Source organism: Periplaneta americana, chromosome 2 (assembly GCF_040183065.1).
Source record: "Periplaneta americana isolate PAMFEO1 chromosome 2, P.americana_PAMFEO1_priV1, whole genome shotgun sequence".
In the NCBI taxonomy this organism is placed as follows: Eukaryota; Metazoa; Arthropoda; class Insecta; order Blattodea; family Blattidae; genus Periplaneta; species Periplaneta americana.
Window position 1 is genome coordinate 114,515,209 of NC_091118.1, and position 27,664 is coordinate 114,542,872.

The window sequence follows — 27,664 nt, forward strand, 5'->3', positions numbered from 1 at the left end:
GCCTCTTCGAGACTTAATTCTTGCAATTTTTCTCTCCTTTTTACATTGTTATTTTATATTTTTCAACAGTATTTTTATATTGCCATGGCTTTGTTTTTTCACGTTATTCTTAAACCCATTTTTCGCTTATCCCAACCTATGAAACTCATAGTCCGGTACACGCCGAAAATATGTATAAACATATCTGAAATTCAGTTAAATAATATCAATATTATGATACTGTGAAGCCTTTTTCAACTGGAAAAAATAATCGAATAAAGGGAAAAGAAAAAAATGAAAGTACGGAGATCTGAATCGGGACACTCGCATATACAGTAGGCCTAGTAGTCTACAGATATACCCGTTATCCATTCGCTTACGCGGAATTCTAAATGTTCTCAATTGTCGAGTAGTCATGATCGGATACGGATTTTTGGTCACTACATAGTAACAAGACTTCACGTCTCTTGGCGTACAGAAGCAGCGTAGCAATGAATTCAATGACTTCCCATACACCTAACGTTCAGTATAGGGACCGAAAATCCGCTGTTTGGCCATGACTAATCAAGGTACTGTTTTTATAATTTCTTAGAAACAAGGCTAACTGCTAGACCTGTTAACTTACACATTCTTTAGTATACTCTTCAGACCCTTCAGTTTGGTGTATATTTAATTAAAATACAGGCGACCTTTGTTAATTTTAAGTTGAAGGGGCAATTGAAGGGTTCAGAACCATAGTGAGCCAAGCGCCATTTATTAAAACCGTAGAAAACAAGGGTTAAAATGAAGTTATTATCATAATTCAATGGAAACATATAGCAATTAATATAAAGTATACACATTAAAACTAAATGATATCTCAATCTTCATTAAACTATGGCAATCACTTAACTTTAACCCTTTCCTTCTCCGTTTTTAATAAATGGCGCTTGGTCCACTATGGCTCTGAACCCTTCAATTAAAAAAAGTCGAATTGTCTAAGATTTCGAATTAGATAAGCTTCAGTTGTTTTCTTACTTTCTACGCAAGAGACAGTTTGATTGAAATATTCTAAACAAATTTTTAGAGAAAGGCCCAAACCAACTAAATTTGAGACTCCAAGGAAATCATGACTGGAACCTCCTGTATAAAAATAAATACAATACAGTAAGAACAAAACTATTTAGGCATATTCAAGATTTTGTATAGCATTGTGAAAATACAGGACATTCAATTTTTAGTATTTAATTGTTTGATTAATGCAAAATTCTTTGAGTTTATTCAACGATTGGGAAATTGTTTCATTCATATTTTGTTGTCCTTCAACATAGCACCTCAATTCCTAGATGTGGTCCATGGCTTCTGTGACTTGTTTCTTGGGATGTTATGGCCCTTCTTCATCTGAAGACAGAGTGACAGTCTCCTCATGCTATATTAAGAGGTGATTTTCGTAATTTTGTAACTGAATTTCATTGCAATTCACTTCGAATTAGCAAGAAAAAAGAGAACCTATTACAAACGACTTTTTAACATTATATTATATAGATAGGAATGTCAATGAACCGCGCGAAAAGATCGAAGTAAGAAACATTGGAATTAGACAAGATCGAACTGTATTGCATTTTCAGGTCGCGATTTAAACTTCTAAAAATAATTCACATTGCTCGATTTAACTCAGATTTGTGATTGGTTACTAAAAAAATCAGATAACCTGTATCATCATTCTCGTTATTTTTCATAATGACGCGGTTATCTGTCGATTGCGATCGCAGAAACAAGAATATCAACCACAGAATTATTCCGCTACGTTAAAATCAGATTTATTGATAATGGTGTCCGTAATTTGGAAAAATACAGAGAAATTAATTTATAATTTGAGAACGGTTGGGCCTACAGCGCTCATCGATGCAATGCGTCATAGGCATTTATGTCACCTTACCTCGTACGAGCTGAGTCAACCTTTCTGGAAAGCAGCAGAGCGTGATCTTTTAGTCATTCTAGCTTAGTGGCTCGGTACAATATCAAACAGAGAATTCTTTTAGTGATATATATTATTTTTACAAAATGAAAAACTGTAATAGTACATCGTGTCCCGCTTAGAGGGATCGAGAAATAAATGCTCACCACTTAAAACCAGATAAATATATCGTTGTGATTTACATCTGACAAGATAGAGAAACTGTCCAAGTTTACGTAACAAAGTCTGAAAACAGGTGCATGTGTAACTTTCATTTGTTTGTTGTTAAAACAAGCCTGGCACCATTTTTTAGAACACCCCATGGTCAACATGTGGACACTATAGCAGGAAGTTCAGTGTGTGCTATGACTAGCAGAAGAAAAATCTGTTACGCGAGTACAACGCCGTGTTCGTCGTACATGGATAGGTGGATCGGAAAAGTAGGACCCATTGCCTGGCCAATCAGGTCACCCGATCTTACCCCTTTGGACATTTTTTCTGAGGCTTTGTGAAGGACACTGTGTACGAAAGAGGCAGAGCTAACACTTTGGAGGAACAGAGACAACGCATCACAAATGCAGCTGCGCTAGTGACTCCACAAATGCCACAGAACAATTGACGGGAGGTTTAATACCGTCGTTTAGATGTCTACAAGGCAACTCAAGACTCACAAATCGAGTTGCATTCAGCATCCTCCGAAACTCGGAGAGTTTTTACATCAAGTTTTGTAAAAAGTTATGTTAATAAATCATTATTGACACTTGAAATTATCACTTATTTCTCGATCCCTTTAAGCGGAACACGGTGTATTGAAAGCTGCATTCATATGTTTCGTCACAGATATCCAGACTCTCCCGTACCAATCAAGTCATATGTTCATGCACATTCGAAAGTGGAGTAATAAGGGTTTTGTATTAAACGAAACAGAAAACGAAGTGTTTTGATACAATAAAACTTAGCTGATATTCAGAAAAGATTGCAGCTAAAACTAAAAAAAAAGGTCCGTTGTGCGATAGACTGTAGAGAGCCAAGGTCTACCAGCTGACCGTTAGCCTGAGTTTCACATGCCTGAGCAGAGGTGAACGATCATTCAACCAGTACTGGGTGACGTGTGTTTAGTACGATGGTCCTCTCAGCAGTTATTTTTAGTAAGTGATTTTACGACGCTTTTTCAACATCTTAGGTTATTTAGCGTATGAATGAGATGAAGGTGATAATGCCGGTGAAATGAGTCCAGGGTCCAGCACCGAAAGTTACCCAGCATTTCCTCATATTGGGTTGAGGGAAAACTCCGGAAAAAACCTCAACCAGATAACTTGCTCCGGCCGGGAATCGAACCCGGGTCACTCAGCAGTAATAACTGACTTTCTATAATTACCGAATTTTCTATGCACTGTAGCTCCCCAAATTAATTACGATGCTGGGTGAGCACTGGTCCCATACACTGGTCACAATTTCATGAGAAAATTTCATCCCTCATGAAGGTTCGAACCAGCACACATTCTTTATCGCTAGTCTAAGGCACGACGCTTTAGACCACGGAGCTTCGGTGCAAGAAAAGATTGCAGATTACAACTGAGCTCTCGAAAATCAATTAGAAGATTATCTAAAAATTTGGCGTTTTGTATAAAAAATGTCCTGCAGCCCTTCATCGCACAGGGAAACTTCTTTACTAGATGTGGAGCTTGTATTCGGTCAAAAGGTAGGCCTAATCATTTTCAGATTTTATGTAAATTCGATAGGTCTCAAAATTCTGTTTCTTCATCATTAATATTATTAAAATAATAGCATATAGACTAAAAATTCTATTACACATAACTTGCAAATAGGTTATATAGTGCGAAAGTCCGGGCATAGATCTATATGACGAAACTTATAAATGCACTTTTTAGTACATTTTACAGAGTTTTTAATCTGTAAATAAATTTCCACTGAACAAATTCTCTACCTAATACTGTTGCGAACCATTATCTTAAAATGAATGAACGGTCACGCTCAGCTGCATCCTGAAAGGTTAACACAGCTGATACGGGAGCAGGTTAGAAAAATACCAAATACTTATAGCATCTATGGGCGCTGTTACAGTTCTCAAATTATAAATGGATCTTTCTGAATTAATTTATTGAAAAAATTCAAGTATTTCTTGCAATGGTCCTATAACGTTGGTGAATTTACATGGGAGTAAAACAGTTTGTTGTGATGCTGTTTCAAGTAGACTTACTTCATCATCATCATCATCATCATCCTTCATGCATTAGGAAATTGATTCCTATAGCAGCTACTGAAATTGGTCCATCCATCTTTTGCCTGGTCTTCCAATATTTCTTCTTCCCCGAGGTTTATATTTCCAAAACTTATATGGTATCCTCTCCTCCTGCATCCTTGAAATGTGAGACATCCATGTATTTCTATATTCTTCTATTTTGTTTTTTAATTCATATATCTCAAGTTCTTCTCTTATTTCTTCGTTTCTTTTATGTTCTATTTTCCTGTAACCTGCTACGCTTCTCAAAAATTTCATCTCATTTGTTTGTAATCTAGAGGTATCTCTCTTTTTCATAACCCATGTTTCGCTTCCATATAGTAAACTGGGCACTGACATCACCTTATAAAATTTTAACAATGTATCTTTTCTAGCTTTTGATTTCAGGGTTCTTCTTATTGTTCCATTTATGTAATTAAATTTTTCTATTTTTTCTTTTTGATCATAAGTAGACTTACTTAAGTCATGGAATAGAGAAATAAAAATTGATTCAGCAATAAAATCCGTTGAGGTTTGTAAGTGAATATAGACTCACCGTCTGACGGTTTATATAGCTCTTCGTGGAAACTGCATGAAGTCGGCACGTATCATCAATGTTTTCTACTTTTCACTCTTACTCTCAAGTTATAGACGGAGATTAGTCTTGAGTGAAATGTTAAAATAAGTAAAAAACACAAAACGCACGAGTGCTTTTCCATGTTTTTTGTCAGTAATTTCAATTTAGTTTCAATTTTCTCTACAGTTACGTGAAAGCGAACTGTGAAACACTGTAGAATTCCATAGAACAATTCAGTAGCCTAAACATCTTTGCAGGCAACGTGTGTAAAAACCAGGTAATGATATTATTCCTTCCGTGTGTTGTACTTAACGGTATCACAATTTTAGGTTCTGAAAAAAAAAAAAACATTCTCAATGTCTCTCTTGTTTCATTATAGTATAGGGAGCTTTAAAAAATGTTAATTTAACCTCCTGTCACTGAATTTCATGTTACATTAGCATTGGAATCGTCGCGCCCACAAACTTCAGCACTCTCTCGAAATATATTGCTCTGCATATTGTTGGGCTACTTTGAAATGTTGAATTTGAAGAAATTTTGTGCATTAGCATTGAAATTATCTTGCCCTCAACTTCAAGTCCTTTAAAGTGGTCCTCGACCCACGTCTTCATGTGTCTACATAAGATAGTTCGTAAACCCTCGACAGATAAACGGAAAGAGAGAATTTAATGACTTTTAACATTATTCTAAGCTGAAGGAAACTATTCTGGTCAATAGAGGCCAGTAAAACTCTTAAATATCGAGTTCAAGGAATTTTTTTAAATTAACATTTGGGATATTATGACCAAAAGTTTCCATCGAAGCTCTGACATACACAGAAATGAGGATACAGTGGAACTGTGTTATGGGTTCTGAAACTGGTATTTATCACTACTTAGGCTGTCAACTTAGCAGCCGATGTGGTCTGTGATTCCATAACAGAAATTATTGTGTGAAAGAAACATCTGTATTTTAGTTCCGATATGAGTCTTAAGTTTTTATTCTCTCAGGTACTGAAGATTACCCTGATATTCTTTCTTAGAGGATTAGTGGTCACTGTTGAAAACTCTCCTTGTTGTTGAGACCTGAATTTTCACTTTAACGCAAAAGTTTGCTTCTAATCTCTTTGTGATATATATACAGGGTGGAAGTGAAATAACCCTGCAGATTGAAAGGGACGATAGGGTACGCTGAAATTAATAGAAACGTAGCTATATTACGTTTTGTGATTAAATGCACGGTTAATTACAAAATTAAGTTTGAAGTTTCAGCAGTCGGACAACATCGCTTCGAACACACGCTTCTCGTGATATAGATGTAAGAGTCAACGAACTCTGTAACTCGGTGTGTCTCGCTAGATGAGCTGTTGTCTGGCGCTGTGATGTAACCAACTTGCAGCGTGCAAAGGCTTGAATTTGGAGGTTTTTAAAATTAAATTTACACGAAAACCGTCCACAATATTGAAATACTCCAGAGGGATAAATTATTCTTTATTAGTTTTCCTTTCGATATGAACAAAAATCACGATCCTACTCGTAATAGTTACCAAATAAGAGGGTGTTAAAAATTTGGGATTTTTTTTTCTAAAAAATACTATGAGCTTTCCACCAATATGATATTATAGTTTTTGTTACATACAACATGAGCTATTCGCTCTGAAAATCTGCAAGGCTATTTCACTTATATATATATATATATATATATATATATATATATACTATATAGATGTATATGCATGATTAGTAGGAGAAAAGAAATTTTCAATTGAGACTGAATTTCTTAAGCATGAAGTTGTACATATTTCATACAGAAAAAAAAATTCATAATCATTTCTTGGATATTTTATTGAAGGAGTACTAAATTTTGTTAATAAAGATGGACATGATAGATTATAAGAGAAATTTACAGCTTAATAATATGATACTTTTGCAGAATACATTGTAAATGGATGTAGAATAGATGCAAATAGAAATGAAAATGAGTACAAAACATTAAGTAAAGTTCTGTTCGTAGTTCTAAGTGTATATCATATTGATTCTCCTGCGAAAAGAATCGTCAGTTTTGTGAGAAAAAATCAGACAGAATTTAGACCTACAATAAACGCATCAACACTAGAGTCATTTGTGATCCAGAAGATCAAGATATTACAAGGAGAAGCATGCTTAAAGAAGAAATTTTCAGAAAAACAGCTGCTAGATGCAAAACATGCCACAAAGAATTTTTTTTTTCCTCAGAAGAAGTGACAGGCAACGTATCGGGAAGCTAACGCATTTATCTTTCCTAAGAAAAACTGCAAACATAGCATGATTTTAAACTGATTGCTAATATTGACGGCGACAATAGTGATAAAAATCCGTTTTAGATTCCATATCATATTTCTAAGTAGGTATTCGTACATCCTCATTTATGTATATGTGAGACTCATTGAAGAAACTGTACTAGAAATGGGAAGAATGGGTGAAGAAATAATAATGCTGAAACTGATCAGAGAGAGAAATATGAATTGGCTGATTCGCTGGCTAAGAAGATACTGTCTACTGAAGGATGCACTGGAAGGAATGGTGAACGGAAGAAAAGTTCGGGGCAGAAGAAGATATCAGATGACAGAAAACATTAAGATACATGGATCGTATGCAGAGACTAAGAGGAAGGCGTGATATAGGAAATATTGGATAGTGCTGGGTTTGAAGTGAAAGACCTGCCCTTGGGCAAAACACTGTAAATGAATGAATATCCACGCTAACGTGCACGATGGGATTTGGCTACTCATAACTAAGATACGGATTTTTAGGTCGTTAAAATGTAATTTTTGGTGCCTAAAATAGACTTAAAAGTGCAGGAAATAGTCTCTAAAGAATTGAAAATAGGTTCTAACAAAAATAATGCTTTCTTTACAAACATGTTCCAAATCATCAGGAATTTCTAGAATTTAATAATTTTAAATGCTTATACACCGTTACCACCACTACTACTAAAAGTACAAGAACAACAAATATCTAACTAGTTAGCCCTATACATAAACTAAACAATTTAATGTGAAGAATAAGTTTTAGACATAAATTCACTATATAAACAAGTCAAATATAATCCGTTAATGTCCATAATTGGCTTCACAAAAAATTACTAATACTTTGTCTAATTTTTAAACTAAAAAGTAATGTGTCTATCTGATCCTTTTCCAATTCACTGCGGGCTAAAGCAGGGAGATGCACTATCACCTTTATTTTTTAACTTCGCTTTAGAATATGCCATTAGGAAAGTTCAGGATAACAGGCAGGGTTTGGAATTGAACGGGCTACATCAGCTTCTTGTCTATGCGGATGACGTGAATATGTTAGGAGAAAATACACAAACGGTTAGGGAAAACACGGAAATTTTACTTGAAGCAAGTAAAGCGATCGGTTTGGAAGTAAATCCTGAAAAGACAAAGTATATGATTATGTCTCGTGACGGGAATATTGTACGAAATGGAAATATAAATATTGGAGATTTATCCTTCGAAGAGGTGGAAAAATTCAAATATCTTGGAGCAACAGTAACAAATATAAGTGACACTCGGGAGGAAATTAAACGCAGAATAAATATGGGAAATGCGTGTTATTATTCGGTTGAGAAGCTCTTATCATCCAGTCTGCTCTCCAAAAATCTGAAAGTTAGAATTTATAAAACAGTTATATTACCGGTTCTTCTATATGGCTGTGAAACTTGGACTCTCACTCTGAGAGAGGAACATAGGTTAAGGGTGTTTGAGAATAAGGTGCTTAGGAAAATATTTGGGGCTAAGCGGGATGAAGTTACAGGAGAATGGAGAAAGTTACACAACACAGAACTGCACGCATTGTATTCTTCACCTGACATAATTAGGAACTTGAAATCCAGACGTTTGAGATGGGCAGGGCATGTAGCACGTATGGGCGAATCCAGAAATGCATATAGAGTGTTAGTTGGGAGACCGGAGGGAAAAAGACCTTTAGGGAGGCCGAGACGTAGATGGGAGGATAATATTAAAATGGATTTGAGGGAGGTGGGGTATGATGATAGAGACTGGCTTAATCTTGCACAGGATAGGGACCGATGGCGGGCTTATGTGAGGGCGGCAATGAACCTTCGGGTTCCTTAAAAGCCATTTGTAAGTAAGTAAGTAAGTAATGTGTCTGTCACTCAACACATTTGTTTGCTGAAAATGAACGTTTCACATCCACTGAAGTAAGAGAAGCGTATTTCAATTTTGACTCTAGTTGGACAGGAATGTTACATTGTAAATCCGTGTTCTTCCCTGTTAGGATGTTTGAAGCAGTACGCAGGTCCTTCAGTCCTACATTTCTCTGCAGAACTTGCTCCAGTTTATCCCGTACTTTATTTCCAACAGCACCAGGAACACATTTGGAATTTAAAATACAAATTTTCGAAATAAGAATGGGTGTTTTGACCTATTAGAGATAAAACATACATAATAGGTCAAAATAGACTTTGTCGTCAAAATAGGCATTTTTAGGTAGCATTATTAAAATACCAATTTTAGGCATAGTTTTGTATGAAACATGTACTTGCAAGTTTTTAAGAACTTATCGTTTAAGGATTAAAACAGATGTTTACCTAAAATCCGAACTTCTACTGATAACCACTTTAAAGATTTGTGGTTACAATAAATGCCTGTTTACAGATGTTTTATGCAAATTTATTTAAAAGTATTAATCATCATAAATCTACTAAATCGTTCAGTTTCTAAATTTCATCAAACAGCTTAGTCTTTGGGATTATAAAGAATGCTTTCTCTGCAATCTAGAAAATGAAGGTTCAACTTCTTACTTGGATGCACAGCAAATGATGACCTTATGCGTGTGTCTTTTGAATAGTAGTTCATTAAAATAAACTGAACGGTAATATCATTCACAATATGATACAAGGAATTAAATGCAGCAAACAGGATTAGTGTTTCGAAGCTATGATCGTATGCTCGGGCGTATATTCGGATCCCACGTGGAATTATTTTTATTTCTCCAACTGCGAAGTGAATGTCAATTTCATGACGAGTTTTCGAGATAATGTCGCCGAAATATGAACCCACTCATCATTAATTCTTTTGAAGTTAGATAGTTGCGCAGTTGATATTTTACATTACAGTTTGTTTCATCACCAAAGCAATGGCTATGAGGCCGAACAGCGTTCGTTTTCTGTCACTGAACACAGAAAAGAGTCCGGAATGTTAATAACTGGTGACGGTGAGGCGTGTGACAGAAACCACGATGTGGAAACATAACCTATAAGTGGTGCGAAACCCTGTCCGGGTCTAACAAGGAAGTTCGTCTTGTAAATTAGGCAGGCACGGCATCTGTCACCTGTAGAACATTTTCCAGAGAACCTTCCCCAGTCTGAGGGGAGGTTCTTGAGCACATTTCAAAGCGTACTGTTGGGCTTGAATGATGCCAAAGTTCTGACGAGCGTATGCGGGAAGAGGGTGAGCTGAAATATAAAACACAAGAGATGTGTTGTATTTGTTAGGTTGCTCGTAAGTGTCACATTATTTCACTTTAGAATAGTTCGAGTTGCCACAGAAACTGTTCAAAACCACGGAACTCAGGAAGGTATGTGAACTATTTTGTGGGTATGACAAATTGTACCGTAGCTAGTCTTTTTGAAATTCATAACAGTTTTAATTGCATCATTTTCAGAGCTCTGTTCAGAACATACCTTCAGAGGAAGGAAGGGATGTTATTGTTACGATTATGATGATGATGTTTATCATTAAATGTGATAACATGTTCAGCATCGAATTTGATCCATTCATGTTATAGATTTCACTGTAAAGGCTTTTTTTAACCTTATAAATATTCATCATTAAAGTTACTGATTATTGTTTAATTTTCAGTTACTGTTATTTTCAATTTTTCATTATTTTTATTTATTCATTAAGATTATATTCTTAATTTTATCAAATCTATGTATCAAATTTAGTTTTGTAGAGACCAACTTAAATAACATTTTGTAATTATTATCATAGTAATTTTTGTTTTCATTTTATATCGTATTATTATTGTTATTATTATTATTATTATTATTATTATTATTATTATTATTATTATTATTTATATCTATTGTGCTAGAATATTATTGGTCAACCGTTGTTAACTAACACATTAATATTAATAATAATTAGAAATAATTATTATTGTTGTTATTATTATTTTTAATCTCTTATCATTTTAATTATTTTTTTGTGTTATTGTCGCATAAATTGTACTATCCCAATATTGGCTATTCGCTCCTGATTAGCACATTCATATTAATAATAAATAAATACAATTAATAATAATGATATCATCATTATCATCATCACTTGCTCCACTCGTTAATCAAACAAGTCTATTCAGCTAACCATTTTAAAATTGGCTAACCAAAGTTTCATTGGACTTCCAGTAGGCCTATTTTGTTATCCCATTATCGTATAAAAGGAAATTTTTCTGGTAATCAGCATTCATTAAACACGTTACTCTATTAGTTTCTATAATAATAATAATAATAATAATAATAATAATAATAATAATAATAATAATAATAATAATAATATTAATATATATCGCTCTCAATACTCGGAAGTATCAAGGACGCGAATTATAATCTATTATTATTATTATTATTATTATTATTATTATTATTAGTGTTAGTATTAATATTATCATTATTAAATCTTTAGCCAATTATATTTAATGCTTGCTTTGTAAAAGCCGTTAAAGAATGGATAACAATATTCCTAGGAATGTGTGTTCTTTGAAATGGAAAATTTCTTTATTTATATTATTTTTATAGGTTCAAGTGATGCTTGCTCAGGAACTTGAGAATATCGAGTATCTGGTACGAAAATTAAGGGATCAGTACAATAATAGTAGTCTGAAGATGAATATGGCTAAAATAAATTGCAATGTATTATATTAACGGAAAGGCGAAAAAATTATTTTAGTTTGTAGATTAAAAAATAAAGTAACTGAAATATCTCGGGGTTGAAATAACTGGAAGTGGAACACAAGGCATTGAAAACAAAATAAATATTGAAAGGCCCCTAAATGAGTTAGTACTTTATGTAACAAAAATGTAACTAAAACACAGAAAGATAGAAATGTATAACAGTACGGTCAAAAGCATATGAGGCTCGGAAATTTTGTAAAAACAACGTATAGGTACTAAAAGATAGTGAACAAAATACTGCGATTGTAGACACATGTTAGGATCATGTGGAATCTCCAGAAAAGATGAACTCTGAAATGAAATTACAAAGAGAAAATGGTATGTTTGGAGGAAAGGGATAGCTGCATTAGAATAAATAAACGAAGTAAAGGGAATGGTATAGTCTTGTGTAACGTATGACCACTACCAAAAACAATGATGTGGATACCAGCTGTGAGGAAAAAAAGGAACAGACTGAAAAAGAGCTATGGAAACATGACGAATCCGTGCAACATAAAAACTGAACGAAAATATGTGTTGGAATCATGAGAATCTCAAGACAACATAATTGTTTTTATATTAATATAATACACATCATCATTATATAAAGAAAGTCAGCATTTAAGTGTAAGATATTACAAGGAGTAGTGAAGGGAGTGTAACCTAACAACTTGTTTCATAAGACACGAGATTTGTTACTAATGATTACTACAGATGACAGAAAGACTCAGCCACATACAGGTTCCTACGTCTTTTGCAAATAGTTTGGTCACTCCTCCATATTAGCTTTCACAGTAGCCTATGAATAGCAAAGAATGTGACCTACCACATAATCTCTTTGTTGTTATCTGTACCGTTATCTCGGGTTTTCAATTAATCTGTGCTAGAATATTGGCTGTCCATGCTATCTCTTTAGGCCTAGTGTTCACTCACAAACAAGATGTATGTGATAGCAGGTGATTGAGAATGAGTAACAAGATGGGGATAAATTCACACATGTCTTTTGGCATATTTTTTAATGTTCACATTTTCACTACAATTTTATATGCTACTTCACTCATTTTCGAGAATTTCAACTGCAAATTTATAAAATGTACATGTTAACACACTGAATTTCTACCACCAGACTATTCATAAAAATGATTTATCTCAAACCGCAGAAAAAATGCTAATTTTAACATTGAAAGAGATATAAAATGCTGAATTTTTTAATTTTTTTATTTCAAGTTGCTTAAATCTACCATCTCCTATTATTACTAATAAAATAATTAATTTTCATGTCCACGAAAGGAACGTCGAGTAATCGGACACCTCAAGAGGAGTTCAGAAAAACCAAGACTTTACAAGTAACTGCTACTGTCGTCCCTTTCAATCCGCAAGGTTATTTCACTTCCATCATATATATATATATTTTTTAAACATCGGTAATTTTGGGTGAATTGCAAAGTGTGTCGCATTTAAAATGTTTCCATATTGCCCTTCTCTTACGATTCAGAGGGTAATATTCAGCTATTAATGTTGTTACTGTTGCTATCGGTACAGTCACAGCTTAGCCAGATAACAGATCGATTTGGTAGGTCTCTCATAGAAAATACTCGGCTGAGTTTCATCGTATCGCCAAATTTTCACATCGTAATCTCTCATAAACTTTCTTTTGTTATCCCTTCATGAATATACTCTGTTTCTGCGGTTGTCTGTAGGCCTACTCTTATTTTATTTCTCGTAGCCTTAAGAACGTCTGTTCATATTTTGAGGTATCTTGTGCCTCACATGGCACTGACAGAGTGCAGTATGTAGTAGGATCAGCATGAACCGGGTCTAAGCCTGAGACACTACGTACGGATCACGTTGATGACGGACATTCATTCTCTAGTGAGTTTTCAAATTCATGGCCATTCTTCCACGCCGCGACGCAGCTGCGTTTGCAACGGCCTGTGATTTCGATTGTGTGCTCGAGAAATAAGTTTCAATTTGTGAGACAGGACTTTCCTGAGTGTAAAATTGATCTGTCAGGACCACAGCAGGACTTGAAGTATTGCACATTATCAAACTACCAAAAGCAATAAGAACAAAGAAAATAGCACAAATAACAGAATGAATATAATAAAAACAAGCTAGAGTTGCAGGAAATCAAGAAGAACAACAGCCAATGCAACAAAAAGAACTTCAAAGAGAACTAAGACTAAGAAGAGAAAGTACGAGTAAAAACAAGAGTAACAGTAAACGTAAAAACGGTATGAAACACAAAAATAAAGTAAAAATGGGAATATCGTAATTGTTCCTGCAATAACGCCTATGTGACATATTTATCGATTTCCAGAATTTTGCTCTATTAAATAACTTAAATAGTGATACAGCAAATAATAAAATCTCCTATATTTAATTACATTTCTTTCTTTCGAAAATGTAAGAATTCACAGTGTCCTATGTGCGTCTGCCATAGGCTGAATAAATGTATTTTTTCTTCCTACTGAAAAACTTTATATTTTGCACATAGGAGTTATTACAGGAACAACGACGATATATAAAAATTACAGTGAAAGTGAAAATTTAAAAAAAAGAACAAACATAGGCATAAATAAGATCAAAGATACGAGAGTGAAGAAAAGCTAAAGTAATAGTAGAAGCAAGGATGAGCAGAATAAAGATAATAAAGACAAGAATACAGGAAGAAATTAGAAGCAGTATGAAGATAAGAAAAAAATAAAGTTGCATGCGCGAAAATATAAATAAATACAGCATGAAAACGAAGAACGAAAGAAACAGGTACAAAAAATAAGTAGAGAATGATAACAAGACAGATAAAAAATGAAACAAGAGAAAAAGCAGCAACTATGAAAAAGAACATAAATTAGGGGATAATATAAATTCAAACAACGCGAAGATAAAACAGGACAACAGAAAACATAATAAGAGCAACATGAAGAATGAAACAAAAACAATGAAACCGGAAATAAAGGAACAAAAATAGAAGCATAAACGAAAGTTTTGCAATGAGAACAAGCAAAAAAAAAAAAAAAAAAAAAAAAAAAAAGAGAGAGAGAGAGAGACGAAGGGGACATGAGGGAGAACAAAGTGAATAAGAGAGTAACACAAACACCTCCATTCAAAATAATATTTTCATATTAATCAATTACTTATGAATGAAGTAGGTAATAGACTCTGCGCAAATATAAAATATTTTCTGTGCAGATAATCGCTCTTTTAGGTGGAGGTAAAAGTTAAGTAAATTTTAATTATTTAGGATTTCATAATTGTGTTAATAAAGAAATGGATATTAATTTAAAACTATAACCATTCAAACAAATGTTTGGCACAAGTATTGCAGTATATAAAAAATTCACAAAGTTTTGAAAAGTAAGCTCTCTTTAATTGCTAAGCTGCGACACGTCCTATGTAGGAGAGATTGATACAGGAAAGGAAGAAACATATAATCAGATATGTGGAACTATCAGAAGAAAAGCCAAGGTTAGAAGAGACACACATGCTAAAGTTTTATAAGATTATGGCAGTTCTGTGCGCATTATGTGGCAGTGAAACTTGAATTTTAGACATAAAAATACGCAGCAGAATACTGACAACATTAATGGAGTTTTAAGAAAATGTCTAGAAGCTACGAGAAGGAATAGACTTCATAATGATTAATTACGGAACCGCCTAGGAATCCATGAAATTAATGAAAGAGTAGAGAAATTTAGAAGAGAATGGAAAGACCACGTCGAAAGGATGAAGGATACAAGAATACTCAAGAAGAAAAGAAGAGAGGAAAACGAAATATTGGAAGACCAATAAGAAGGTTGACAGATCAGTGAGAAGCAACGAATCGAAAGCTCTAATGCTTGAAAACGTAGAAGAAATGTTTAAATTTTGGATCTGTCTTTGTCTTCAGAGGAGAGTAACCTACACTTTCGGATCGTCGCAGAACCTGTGATTAATCCATTAGTCAAATGTAACGATCTCAACAAGTTACCCCTTTGTCAACATGAAAATTCAGTCTTAGGAACGTTATGACACTTCTGTGTTTTCACCAGCACTGGAAAATGTCGATGCTCCGCCTTATTTAATTCGTCATTGCATTCTCTTTTACTTAGAATGAACTTGTGTTAAATAGGAACAGGTTCTAGGATTTGAACGGACGACATTCATAATGATAGTGACAATAGTGATGACTGTGACTGCGATGACTTTAAAGTATTGTCAAGTTGCAGCGTGTCATCAATTCGTCCTGCCTGCGCTACGCCGTGAAATCGCGCCCGCTGCTCGCGGCGAGGCATGGCCTCCTGATGCGCGTCACGGCCGCCTGCACGCAGCATCCGACTGCGATCCACAGCAAGATGTGCTGCGATTATTATTTGATTTGAGACAACGTGAAATAGTACAGAATTTATCTGCGCATTAGTTTAGTTAATCCATGGTAAACAAGAATAAGAAATGTAACTAAAATACTGTATACTGGACTATCGTACGGCATATCATTTCAAAAAATACGATGCGCCCAACAAAATGCGACGTGTTTTGTGGGAAAATAATTTTAATTATCATTTAAAAAAATCTGTAGACATGTAACATTTTGTGAAGTTCGTGACATTCGTAAACATATATATCTTTGAGCCGTTTTATGATATTCTAATAGTTTATGTGGAAACTCACCAAAAATCCCAGGTGGCGACGATTATACCTCATTATCGAAAACGTGACAATTATGAGCATTGTAACAAGTCTAATTTCAGCCCACTCTCACATTGGCAGACACACCTGTGCTTTGAGTTTGGGATACACGTGATAATTGTAGTAGGATATGTTGCTGTTCCCACGTCTTATAGGAAATATATTTAAAATATCTGCGCAATGTTGTCTATATGTGAGTATATTTTAGAATTTTTCGATCACGAAACCTCCAAAAGTAATTGATTTAAATTCCTGTTACTCGGTAATTGAGGTTTTTATTAAATTATCCATTATTATTATTATTATTGTTATTATTATTATTATTATCATTATTATTATTATTTACTTACAACTTACGAATGGCTTTTTAAGGGCCCCGCAGATTCATTATCGCCCTCACATAAGCCCGCCATCGGTCCCTATCCTGTACAAGATTAATCCAGTCTCCATCATCATAACCCACCTCCCTCAAATCCATTTCAATGTTATCCTCCCATCTACGTCTCGGCCTCCCCAAAGGTCTTTTTCCCTCCGGCCTCTCAACTAACACTCTATATGCATTTCTGGATTCACCCATATTATTATTATTATTATTATTATTATTATTATTATTATTATTATTATTATTATTATGTGGCCACCGTAACTAAAACAATAGTTAACCAAAATTCTTCTAACTTGTAATTTAAGATTCTCATTGACCTGTCTTGGTCAAGACAATTCAGTAGGCCTAATTACTATCTAAAATTTTTGTAATATCGAATTAAGAAATCATAACATTATCAGAAAAGGAGTATCTTCTGTTGACCTCTAGAAAAATAACTAAGGAAGAGACTAATGAAGTGCTTTGCATGGAGTGTGGCATTGTATGGGACAGAAACATGGACATTGCGAGGAAGTGAAGCGAATAGAAGCATTTGAAATATGGATATGGAGAAGAATGGAACGTGTGAAGTGGACAGACAGAATAAGAAACGAAGCCGTGTTGGAAAGAGTGGGTGAAGAAAGAATGAGCTGAAACTGATCAGAAAGAGGAAAAGGAATTGGTTGGGTCATTGGCTGAGAAGAAACTGCCTACTGAAGGATGCACTGGAAGGAATGGTGAACGGGAGAAGAGTTAGGGACAGAAGAAGATGTCAGATGATAGACGACATTAAGATATATGAATCATATGAGGAGACAAAGAGGAAGGCAGAACATATGAAAGATTGGAGAAAGCGGGTTTGCAGTGAAAAGTCTGCCCTTGGGCAGAACAGTAGGCCTAAATGAATGAATGAATGAATGAATGAACATTGTCAGAACCTTGTTTAGTTTTAAGACATAGTTCAATTCTAGGGAATGTTAAGTGATAAGCAGGGAAAGGATTTATATGTAAATACATATTTACTTATAAAGCTAATATAATTTATATTTTGCATTATCTTTATGTTTCACAATGTGTAGGGTTGAAAAATCCTACTTTTATTTTCCATATTTTTCCATATTTTAGAGTTTAGTACATATTTTCGTTAATTTCCATATATTTTCCATATTTCATATAAAACAGTCCATATTATATTAGGTTTAACAATAAAACAAAACAAAATTCCATTAACTTTTAAAAATACATTTCAACAATAGAGATTTAAACACATGTTCAGTAATCCCTTTAACATCAGAGTTATTTGAAAATTAGCAGTCCTATCAACAATGGGAAAGTAAGTTACAAAACTGTATTAATTTAATTTAAAATTTTTAACAGACTTCAGTTGTGCAGCTCAACAGTTAAATGCCAGTCAGAGTACACATAGGTTCAGTTTTGTAAATCATACTATAAAGACGGTAAATATGCCAAAAGTACGTCATTCAGTCAATTTAAAATCAAAACTAACAAGTTACATTTCAGAATTTAAAGAAGATGGTTTATCAACTGACAATAAAATATTATTTTGTAATTTGTGTCAGTGTGCAGTATCATCTACACAAAAGTTCCTGGTGCAACAACACATTACAACTAGTAAACATCAGGCCAACAAACAACTAAATTCCAAGCAGAGACAATTGTTTTTAACACAACCAACAACATCGAATGTAAGATCTGAGTTTAACATCGACCTGTGCCGTTCTCTCATCTCTGCTGATATTCCTCTCTACAAACTAAAGAATAAGGTCTTCAGGGAATTCCTTGAAAAATATACTCAACATACAATCCCGGATGAGTCAACACTTAGGAAGACGTATGCTCCATCCATCTACGATGAGACAATACAGAAGATAAGAGATGAAATTAAAGATAGTTCAATTTGGGTTTCCATTGATGAGACTCCCGACAAAGAAGGTAGACTTGTTGGTAATGTAGTTATCGGTTTGTTAAGTGAACAATATTCTGAACGAATTCTTTTACATTGTGATGTTCTAGAAAAGTGCAATAACAAAACTATAGTTAAACTGTTCAACGAAGCTATGGGTATCCTGTGGCCAAAGGGTATTATGTACGATAATGTGTTATTCTTTATTAGCGATGCTGCCCCTTATATGGTCAAAGCTGGACAAGCATTATCTGTTGTATATCCTAAATTGACTCATTTTACTTGTGTGGCGCATGCATTTCATCGTGTGGCAGAAGTGGTCAGAGACAATTTCCCTAAAGTAGATTTGTTGATTTCATCAGTGAAAAAAGTATTTCTCAAAGCTCCCAGTAGAGTTAACGTGTTGAAAGAAATGTACCCTGAAATTCCATTGCCACCAAAGCCAATTTTAACTAGATGGGGTACATGGCTAGAAGCAGTTGAATATTATGCCGAACATATAGACTCTATTAACAATGTTCTCCTTGCATTGGACTCTGAAGATGCAGTCTCAATTGATACTGCGAAAACAGTTACCTGTGACATAAGTGTGAAGAATGACTTAGCTCACATTCAGCATACATTTTCATGCATCATAAAAACGCTCAAAAGTCTCCAAAATAGGCACCTTTCACTATCTGAAAGTTTTGAAATTATAAATAGTACTGTGGAACAACTGAATCGTGGTAGAGGTAAAGTTGCAGATGCAGTAAGAGCTAAGGTGGACACTGTACTTTCAAAAAACCCTGGATATGAAGAACTACAAAAGGTTGTTGCTGTGATGAGTGGTGAATCAACAGTGAAGATTAACTTGGACTTATCCCCAGCAGACATTGTGAAATTGAATTATGTACCAGTTACTTCTTGTGACGTCGAACGCTCTTTTAGTCAGTATAAATCTATCCTCAGAGACAATAGAAGAAGATTCACTTTTCAGCACTTGAAAGAAATGTTTGTAACCTATTGTTATGGTAACAGACAATAAAAATTGTGTTTTGTTGAAACTACATTGGAAGATAAGGTACGTCCATTATATTTTTTGTTTAGTTTGATTAAAATGTACCAATATTTAACGTACATAGTCATTTTTTTATAATTTTAAGTCCATATTTAATTCCATATTTTGGTAAAAATCCATATTTAATTCCATATTTTGGTAAAAATAACTACATATATATTTACATATTTCATATATTTTTAGTCCATATAAATCCGTTCCCTGGTGATAAGTATGACACACTGTGGTGAATTCTATTACTGGCAAATCAATATGTTGAGTCTTAAATATTTTATGATAAAATAATATAAAATTGAGAAACTCTTGTCAATATTGTTAATGGCAGATACATAACAATGTTTCAAAATCAGTGTAGTAACTGCGGGACAAATTATTATTTGAAATGGTTAATTACAGTGTCCGTAACGGCTAACGCGCTTAGACGTTGCATTGAAAACTCGTTCATGAGTTTCAGTCTCATCTGGGGCTTGGGTGATTGTTGTCAATAGCTGTCTTGTGTTGTAATAAATGGAGATCGGATGCTGTGCTAACTCTGCGTAACGGGAGTCCTGCCAAGCGTCCCTTTTAATGTTAGGTCGAAAGCTTTCCCCAATAATGGGTTTAGAGTAAACCCTGTCACGGAAATGAAAGTTCTTTATATCAAAAGTAGCGAATTAACATAAATTAAACGACTTAAAAAACAAACAAAACAACAACTATTTTTAACAAAATAATCTGCCCTCAATGAGGGTGACCATAAAGATCCAGAATAAAAGCACTACAGAATAATTTAGAAAGACAAAAAGATTAAATACAGGAATTGTTTAGTAAAACATCCAGAGAAATGCAAACCCAATAGAATCATCAATGACCAAAATATAAATGGTAATGTAATATTTGGATTCAATCCTTAAGAATATTCAAGTGCCGAGACCGAGTGCTTTTAAAACATTCCATGTGAATTTAGGAAGTGTGCCACGCGCACCAAACAAAAGACCAGAAACACTCTTGTAATTCCTGAAAACTTCATGATATTGACAAAATCTAGCGCTTCTGGCGTGCTGATTATTGTTTCATATTATTATTCTCTTTCAACCTGATCATAAATGCCAATGTTGGAGAGGATTTTTGGAATATTAAAATCAATAGGCTTTATACGGTTTTGTGCCTCTTCAGTGGCGTGAATATTGTAAGTTACATTCTTGTAAATGGTATAGCTAAACACGTCCCTATTTTCTTTATATTTGTGATATTAAAATGAAACCTTCACTTGTGTCAAGTAGTAAATGGACCTCATTGAAATTTCGGACGTAGAGCATCTTAAACTCGTATCCTTTGAGAGGAATGCCTTTCTGGGATAATAGGAGCATTTCCTTGCTAACAACAAATAACAAATGGGTCGTTGACTTGGCCACGTCTCTCCAGTTTATGGAGCATGAAACTCGTCTCCAGGTATTCTTTACTAATTATTCCGTTTGTTTCACGAAATCAAGGTCGAGCGGGTCTTGGACACACTATCGAAGAATCCCGTCAGCACTTTTTGTCTCTTCCGACAAATCGTTAGTACGTGTATCACTTTTTTGAGTTCCACAACCAAATTTCGAAACTAGTTTGAAAGTCGTTGTAAACTTGACGAGGTAGGGAGTTCATATCACGTCTTCACACAACAATTTAAGCAAGTTATCGTGTTGGTAGTATTTATTGCAGTTCATCATTTCACTTCACACACTTTATTCTGCCGCTTCACTCCATTACAAAGAAAGAGAGCCAAATGAACATATTTGATAACGAACTCTGAAAATAAAACAAAACTGCTGAATTTCTGTGTTTATTGATTTATTAGTTAATTCAATCACACATGCATTTATATTGATATAGTAATAAATAGCGGTCAGCGATATAAGTATACCTACTGATACTATCTCATAAAAATGACTTTTGGTACAGAGTTTTATTCAGAATATATATTCAAAGTAAAATAATTAGATTCAATGTTTAAGCCAGACCTGCACATGGTTTGCACTCTCCGAGTCGAAAAGGAAGTACTAGTACGAATGTTCATAAAATGAATTCCCGTTCACTATTTAAAAAAACTATCTTGGACTATTATTACATTAATTAATAAAGAAATATTTATTTTACAGAAATAATACGAACTCTATAGCTACTTAAATATACAATATCATTTTGTTATATTTCTATTTATCAGTACATCAAAACGGGGGTTTATGTTGTTGGCAGCTGAAAGGAACAGTACTGATCGTAATGAAACATCAGTTACAGATGTTCGCTGTCTACCTTTATTAAAGTTGATAATAGAAAAATGTTGAGCCAAACAGCAATCATTTTCACGGCCAGCCTGTGTAGTCGTGTATATTATTGCTGAGGTTTAGTCTTGTAAAACTCAACCAGACTAGTAGTATTATTCAAACGTTCTTTAGCCCTTAGGTCACATTGAAGATCAATAACTTCAAGCTGTAAATCGTATGACACTGTTTCAACTGGTGTTGAAGGAATTTATTATGATAACTTTAAACTTCTTTCCAATTAAGACAAGATCTTGGAATCTAAAATTAAATTCATTTTGAATTTCAATTAGAAATGATACTTCTGAATGGTTCATTCTCTATTTTTATTATTCTTTTACCTTCAAACTAAAGTAAAACGTATTTTACAAACAACTTTAAATTAGTGTAACTCTGAAAATATTGAGAATAGGAACTATGTTTATATGCCATTTTTTGCTCAAAATGTCTTCAGAAATAAGCTCCGCAAAGGATGGTAAATCCTTGTGAATCACCATGTATAAGCTAAGCATGTGACGCGAAAAACATCGACGCCGTATTCGAACTCCTGCCAGTCTTTGGATAACAGATCAGGTGTCACAGTGACTGTGACTCCCTCAGTCTTCATTCAGAGTTCACGCTGGTTACGTGGAAAACGCAATACAAAGACACTGTCCTTCATATAACCACACACTAAAAAATCGCATGGAATTAAATCAGGAGATCGTAAGGGTCATGTCATGACAGCATTGTGTTTGTTTACCATTAGTTTTATCCACCATGCTAGTACAAGTAATTATCAAAGCCCTCATTCAATTACGTCATCAACCAGTTATGAGGCTATTGAGATGGGTTATGTTATTTTTTGTGGGCGTAAACAACCAGAAGTGGAAAATTTTATATTTTATTCCGTAATAGACTTACTGGCGGATGCTACATTAGTATATAGCCATGAAGAATCGTTACATTTGTGTTTCACAACAATTTTTGGTGAACTGCAGGACGTAAAAAGCTTTCTAATCACCAGCCCCGCTTACGGGGAACTGGGTAATTGCAGTGAAAAAAAAAACGGGTAGTGTGTTCTTACACATGACGTCTGACACATCCTGATATATCTGCCATGCAATGCGCTGTAAGTTCCGCTCAAAGTGTATCATTATTGAAACACTGGAACCATTGTTGTACTACACGCTCATTGTTGATTCCTTTGTATTTTACATATTTTTCGTGTCGTGACAGCATCTTTATAATTTTATTTGCAAGTGTGCGTAAGAAGGACTCGAAATACCTTTACTCTGTGTTTTTTAAAGTAATAGTTGACGATTACCATAGGCCTATGCTCATAATACATCATTACTACCAAGCCACCGGTCGGTTAAGGCGCTTGCCTGCCGATCCGGAGTTGCACTCGGGCTCGGGTTCGATTCCCGGTTGGGTTTTTTCCGAGGTTTTCTCCAACAATAAGGCACACGTCAGGTAATCTATGGCGAATCCTCGGCCTCATCTCGCCAAATATCATCTCACTATCACCAATCCCATCGACGCTAAATAACCTCGTAGTTGATACAGCGTCGTTAAATAACCAAGTAAAAAAATAAAAGAAATTACGATCATAGATTAAATCTAGTAAAATTTGATCCTAAGACCTATATGACATCAACTGCTCGCTCGGTCTGCCCATTGTTCCAACTTATACTACAGAAATTAATTAATGACAGTTCCATTTTTAAAAAGCGTGATATCACAACTTGAAATGGATGTCATAAAAATATCAAGTTTCCCATTCGCGACCTTCTCTTGTGAGATATAGGCCTAAATTCAAACCGATTAAATTATTATAGGCCTATCGTAATCATGATATGGATTGACCAGACGCCAACAAATATGGCACGATTCGCAAGACGGTAGCAAAGTGTAGTTTCACACGGTCCACTCTATCGTCAAAACAATATGTAGCAGGGAGTGGAGTGCGCAGTTTATAGTTAACAATTTTCTTATTTTATGAAACGCGTTGGTTCGGCGAAAACCAGTGGAATGCCAGTAGACATCCAAAAAGACATTGCCATAATTATGGGTGTGGAATGTTTTCGTTTACTTTGTCCATGTATTGTTGTAGGGTTAAAAAGAGCTAATTAAAAATAATGGGTATTTTGGGAGGAAAAAGTGGTACAAATATTTTTGTTTTCCGTTTATTGCATGCAAACTTTTCAGATATATAAAATATAAAGTTTAAGGCGTATTGCTTTTGTAGCAATAAATCGTTATATGAGAATATCTATCAATTCAAGTAACCTTTTACGTCATCCAGCATCTTAAAATTTATTTGACTGTGATTAAGTTCTCATGGTGAAGAAATAATAATTGTGAAAATCGAAGTTCTAGAAGAAAACCTACTCCACACTGTTTCGTGCACCAAAAATTCAGCAAGCTCTAGAGAGTATCGAACTATCGAAGCTCGTTCCACTTTGTGAGATAACTTAAGTTGAGTCACTAGGAGGCCTATCCATGTGTTGTCGTGGTTCAAGGCGCACTTTCAAGGAATAATTGGTAAGGAGCCCACACAAAAGAATAAGTAGTAATAAATCGTCCCTGCTGACGTGCTGGCTTCTGGAACAAAACCTGCCGGACAAGATGGATTTTTGGAATGAAGAAATTCAAAGTAGTCTTACCCATTCCCTGGGAAGGAAGGGGAAGTTCGTGACATTCCATCGATTAAAATCATAAGCAGATTATTTTTAACTTTTGTATCATTTGCTTAAAGCGTTCCTGCTATCAGGCACAGATAGCTTTGAAGCTATATAAAAGCATCGGATGTTGTCGTCTGGTATCTAAGAGTAGAAACTCTAATAAAATATTTAGGCCTATCTATAATAATGTCATAAGAGGTCTTAGATTTGCCGATAAATCCACGAGCGAAGTGAGTGACGTATTTGAGAAATCTCAGACCTCGAGTGACATTTATTAGAACTATTTCATGAATAAAATAAAAATGTAAATAATATATCCCTAAAATTCGCTAATAAAATGTTAATAGTTGTATAATTATGAATACTTAACCTATTCAGACATTGTGAAGTCTAAATAGATGAATAATGACTACTGTAATAAAGAAATTGAATGTTATACAGTAATGCCAATTGAGAAAAGTGAAATACAGGTCTAAAAATGTTAATTACATGTACTGCGCTTTTCTCTTGTTATTGTAACAGAAATACGTTTTCATTATCTGCTGAAATCAGAATTTAATTTAAACATTTTATGGTATAAATACAAATGACGTGATTAATACATTAATTAAATGAACAATTTGTTATGAAGGAGTGTCAGTTTCTTTAGATACAATGGACATTGAATTAGAAGATGAAGATGTAGGCCTAGATGTGGAAGTAGGATTTCGCACTTTATTTAGTACAATGGATTCATGCTAATCGACTTACATGGAAACAATTGGCGACACTGACTAAACAAAAGAACGACCATGCGATAAATTGATGACGATAAATCGAGCTGCAGAAATTATCGCGATGTATGACTGTGATTGGTTGGAATTCCAAATTTCATTACACTTCATTGGCCGAAAATGGAATGATGTCATATAAACGAAATAGTCCCAATAAATTCATCTTTATCTGTCTCCATCTGGGATAATGAGTTCTTACTTGATAAACGAAAGTTACAAATTTGTCGAATCTAAGAAAGGAACGAAGCAGAGGGCTATAGCTATGTCTACCTTAAATCATCATAACTGAAGGCTTGGAAATCAACTAACCAACAGTAACAATAACAGTATATAATAAAATAAATGAAATTATAAAATACCCTACTTTTAAATAACTGTTAACCAATATAAAATTTGTTTTAAACATTATTTTTTTAATATGGAAGCTAAATTTGACTGGAAACGGTTCAAATTAGACTCTGACGAGTACTTTTACGATGCACTTTTAGATGATTAAAAAAATACCAAATTACGAACAAAATTAAAAGTAAATTACATAACTTAGGCCTACTAGGATTCCAGAGAAATTTCTGTGCAATTGGTTTCAGCACATTGACTCGATGAACATTGAGCGAGTCTAAAGTTGCTTTATATTATAGGCCTAACGAACGAAAGACGGCAAAAAATCTAATAAGAGGTGAATCGAACAAAAACATTAGACTTGTATAGACAGAAATAAATAGTCCTAAACCTTCTTGTGCTAATGATGATGATGATGATGATAATAATAATAATAATAATAATAATAATAATAATAATAATAATAATAATGCTTTATTTTTTCCAGCTGAGTTAAGGTCGTGAAACGTTCTCTTCCACTCAGCTAAAGGATAAAAAAGAAATAAATACATGATAATATACTATGAATACAAAAGAAAGTTATATGTGTACCTAAGACAAAATCGAAACGAAAAATATGTATAAACCAGAGGATTATCGAACTTAAATACTTACTTAAACTAGATGAAAAATTAAATTACATGATTATAATAGGGTGTAGTGGTGGTACAAAAATGAAACAAAATAAAAGAAACATTTTCAACAAGTGTTAACCACTACAATGTTAAGTTTTTATAATATTTATTTCATAGCAATATTGAAATATAGAAAGTAAATTACGATTTGAAATTAAAAAATTAAAATGTAATGGCATATTTGAAATGTATTTTAGGTGCTGAATACGATAGTGTCATTAAATTACATAAGTTTGGTCAGATGCAACAGTGTTCATGAGTGAGATAGTTATATACAATAGAAGTAATTTAATACAGTTATATGAACACAAGTTATTTACGAATTAAACAACAAAATACTATGAACTATTAATTAAACACTGATAAAAAATTGTGTAGCAGTATTAAGCTAAAATACATAGAATGTTAATATAGTTCAAATAATGTTAGATAATAGAAAGAGATTATTATGAGACAATTTTGAAAATACAGCACTATCAGGATGCATGTCTAAAGGAAGGAGTAACAATATAGACAGTGATAGTTTGTCAGTATGATTGGAGTGAAATGCTAAGAAGGTTATCTTTTAAGCTGTTTTTAAAAGTGTTTATTGTCTTGCAGCCCCTAATACTTTGTGACAGGGAATTCCATTGTCGCGAGGTGGATATTGTAAAAGATTATGAATAACGAGATGTTCTATGGAGAGGTATACTTAACGTGCCACAGATAAGTGATCTGATATTTACGTCGTGGTTAGAGTATTGATAAGAGAAGCGAGACGAAAGGTAATTTGGTGTTGAAGTGTGCAGAATTCGAAAGAGCAATGACAAGGAGTGTAAATGACAAGGAGTGTTGGGGGTGTGGTATGTTGCTTGATTTAATAGTATTAAGATGGCTTCAACTAGTATGGTCGCTGAAGATGTAGGCATCTCCGATGAATATAGCGATTGTAAATAATTAACGGTAGTACAGTTTGTACAATAATGTGTAGTGATCGTTTACGGTTATAGTGTGTTTATACCTTTTCTTCAAAGCAGTAGTGACTGTGTTGTATCCACTATTAGACTACATGTTTAGACTGTAAGATTTTACTTATATTTTGGTGTTTAGTTATTTGGTTAGGCTAGGCTAGGTTAGTGTGCTACCATTTAGTTTAGTTTAGTTTAGTTTAGTTTAGTTTAGTTTAGTTTAATTTAGGCTTAATGCTTACTGTAAAATGCAATTTTCGAAATGTATGTCTCTGCTACTGATTTTGTTTTAGATAAAAAAACCAGTTTTAA

The 27,664-nt window shown here is 34.0% G+C and overlaps 1 protein-coding gene across 3 annotated transcripts in view; it reads left to right on the forward strand.

Annotated features, from left to right (window-relative positions):
* LOC138694525 (LIM/homeobox protein Lhx9-like) overlaps positions 1-27,664 on the forward strand; it is a 523,249-nt gene that overhangs the window by 490,421 nt on the left and 5,164 nt on the right. The gene's annotated exons all lie outside the window — the stretch shown is intronic.